At 36.5% G+C, this 3,799-nt stretch overlaps 1 protein-coding gene across 3 annotated transcripts in view; it reads left to right on the plus strand.

Annotated features, from left to right (window-relative positions):
- The window catches only part of LOC135224588 (uncharacterized), a 368,063-nt gene that overhangs the window by 216,786 nt on the left and 147,478 nt on the right, over positions 1-3,799 (plus strand). The gene's annotated exons all lie outside the window — the stretch shown is intronic.

Here is a 3,799-nt window from a genome sequence, read left to right on the forward strand (position 1 = left end):
CTCTTCTCTCTCTCTCTCTCTCCTCCTCTCTCTCTCTCTCTCTCTCTCTCTCTCTCTCTCTCAGGAAAGATACCGTCAATTCAATTTATCAGTATCTTTTCTTGATAGACAGAGTAAATATTTAGGACTCCAAAGCTTGGCATATGTCAAATTATTTTATTATCTTGGGATTTTTGGTTAATCTTGGATTTTCCATGGTCAACTCTTGGGATTAGTAAGAAAAATGCGATTATTTGAGTAGCAGTAGCAGCTGCTGCAGCGCACACCCAAATGAATCGGGTAAGCCTAGCACGCCAAACAATAGCATTTACAAAATGAGCGAGCTCTCTGGCTGGGCTGTTTTTGGTCCACCCACGTGTTTGATCGCATACTGCCAAATTTATAACAACAACAGAGATAAATCCATTTCTCCCATTACAGATATCAAATATATTTTCCGTTGCGCAGAATTCTAAATAAATTACGTAGGTTCACGATTGATAAAGCTTTTTTATGCAATAACAAGAAACGGAGTCAGATTTTCTATAAACAGGGCAACTCATTTTTGGTGCTGTTGCGAATATTTCAACCAGTTCCACGTGCGTTTAAATCCATACTGAACAGTACAGTCTGGAGGCAGTTCTCCCTTCTACACATATCTTGATTTCTTAATACCGTAGGTATAGAATAAATTTGGTGAGCAAGGAAATATGAAATAAATCATAACAGTAAAGTTTGACGAGTGAGAAAATAAACAATCGTATACAGACAGAGTCTCTCTCTCTCTCTTCTCTTCTCTCTCTCTCTCTCTCTCTCTCTCTCTCCTATCTCTCTCTCTCTCTCTCTCCTCTCTCCTCCAATCTCTCCTCGTCTCTCTCTCTCGCTCTCTCTCTCCTCTCTCTCTCTCTCTCTCTCTCTCTCTCTCTCTCCTCTCCTCCTCTCTCTCTCTGAGAAAATAATAAATAGGAAACAACGACTGAATATTGCTTGAATGCGATATGGCAAAGTTTGGCCTGACTGAAGTGTGGAGTGACTTTGACACCGACTTACAAGTTATTCCTCACAGCCATGGATAGACACATCAACTTCACAGCCGAGAAAGGGCAATCATAATAGGAAGGAGATTAAAGTACCTGGGAATGAAAACCCCTTATAATCTTATAATTATAGCCTCGGGGTTTGTCTCAAAGACATTCAAAGGTCTGTCACACACGGCCAGTTGTTGTTGTTGTAAAATTAGCATAAGGGCAGATCTTTAAAAGCCACGCCAGGGAGCTTGCCACGGTGACAAGACTATACCTTCCATATGAATTGACGATGTCCTGTACGAAGATGCAGGAGATGAAGATGAAATGATCAAAGATCTGGAAGATGACGAATATGATGACTGCCTTGATGGCAAAGAATTCGGAGCAGTATTTGTTGATACGGACACGGAGAACGACTTTGGAGGATTTTAGTTTATTAATTTTATGCATTTTTTTTACTTTAATAAATTTTCACTTACCTGCGTATCCTAAAATGAAAAAAATAGTTCAAGTAACAAATGTTTCTTTTACTGAGTAAAACAAAAAGTAAAAAATCCTTCGGTGTTGTGCCTTAATCAACTGATTTGGAAATTATAGATGGTTAGTCTAGAACAGTTAAACATGTGAATTGACGATGTCCTATACGAAGATGCAGGAGATGAAGATGAAATGATCAAAGATCTGGAAGATGACGAATATGATGACTGCCTTGATGGCAAAGAATTCGGAGCAGTATTTGTTGATACGGACACGGAGAACGACTTCGGAGGATTTTAGTTTATTAATTTTATGCATTTTTTTTTTACTTTAATAAATTTTCATTACATGCGTATCCTAAAATGAAAAAAATAGTTCAAGTAACAAATGTTTCTTTTACTGAGTAAAACAAAAAGTAAAAAATCCTTCGGTGTTGTGCCTTAATCAACTGATTTGGAAATTATTGATGGTTAGTCTAGAACAGTTAAACATGTTGTATAAACCAAAATAATGCAAATGGCGCACGATCGCTCTTTTGTATTTTAAAATACAATAGTAATATGAGAATGCATACAATATTATTGGATATAGTGAAGTACAAGTAAAGCATAACTTTTTAAAAGATCTACTGTTTTCCTCCGGTAGTAGTATCGCGATCTGCCGATTTGGGAAAGCATAGACGGCACGCTATTTTTACCGCGTGTATGATGCGACCCCTTTAAAATAATTAGCTTCAAAATTAGGTTTCAAAAGTCGCATAATATGCGAGTATATACGGTATATATATATATATATATATATATATATATATATATATATATATATATATATATATATATATAAACAGTGCTTCCCCTGTGAATAGTTAGAACCTGTGAATAGTTGGAACCCCTATAAAAAATCTTGAAAACAACCATGTTTTGTAAGTTTAAAAACTCAAGAAAAACACACAAAAATTTTTTACTTGGTTTTTTTAATAGTTTTATCACAAAGAAGGGCATTTTATGATGAAATTGATAAAAAAACAGGAAGTTTGTGGATATTTCTCATAGAAAAATACCGCGGATATGCGAATTATCTGTGAATAATGCGGGGAATGGTGAATAAGGGGGTCCACCGTATATATATATATATATATATATATATATATATATATATATATATATATATATATATATATATCACAGTCAGAACTACGAAAATATACATTTATTCAAAGGAAAGTACCAACTGAATAACTCAGATTCTTACAGGATAATTAACAGAATGATAACTCTTAGTTCAAGTAACTTAGATAACCCTCGGTAAATAATAGTCTTAATCAATAATAGTCAAACACCAATTATCTCCTCTCCAAAATATTATAGTTCCTCCACACAGGGCACAGTCTCCCTTACTAGGACACTTAGTCCCCTCACTAGGACACTTAGTCCCCTCCACTAGGACACTTAGTCCCCTCCACTAGATCTGCCTGTTTAAAAGAACAGGAGAACACACTAGTAAGTACACAGATAACTCTTACCCATCGCAGCTTGGAATATCACACGCTTAAATAGACAACTTTCGCAGAGTTATCCCGGCATTCTGCCTTTTCTCCCTGAGGCAGCCGTCTCCCTCGTTCTGGCTAATACATGCCATTAAGAACGGACATAGCTCATACACGTACACATGAATTCACACTCTTTGTCAACGCCCTGAAACTACTTTCAACTGGTTTCAAAGTCACCCTCTCTCGAACGCACATAACTACAGGACGATCATTGACCTGCTTAGGTACATCAGCATTCTTAAGCTGTCGCCAGAACTCTCAGTCTCCAGGGAAGTTAAATATTATGAATCTGTACATTCCTCCTTACTAGTTACATATATATATATATATATATATATATATATATATATATATATATATATATACATATTTTGTTCATGAAACTTACCTGTCAGATATATATATAGCTGTATTTTCTGAAGTCCGACAGAAATTCAAAAACTTCCGGCACACACATGGTCGGCCAGGTGGTTAGTACCCATTCCCGCCGCTGGGAGGCGGGTATCAGGAACCAGTCCACTTTCTATTCATAATTTTTTCTGTCGCCGTGCTGGAAACACCTGTTTTCAGTACCTCCGTCTTAGGATTTTGGAAACTTCATGGCCGCTAAATATCCTAATTGTCTTTTGATTTATTGACTTGGATTTGTGGCTAGGCATACGCTATCTTAAATTGTTTTGAATATGATTCAGTTTTTGTATATCTGAATCTAGTTAGGCTAGTTTCAGAGGGTGTTGTCTGCTAAGATAGGGTGTGGCTACCGAAA

The sequence above is a fragment of the Macrobrachium nipponense genome, chromosome 12 (genome assembly GCF_015104395.2).
Source record: "Macrobrachium nipponense isolate FS-2020 chromosome 12, ASM1510439v2, whole genome shotgun sequence".
In the NCBI taxonomy this organism is placed as follows: Eukaryota; Metazoa; Arthropoda; class Malacostraca; order Decapoda; family Palaemonidae; genus Macrobrachium; species Macrobrachium nipponense.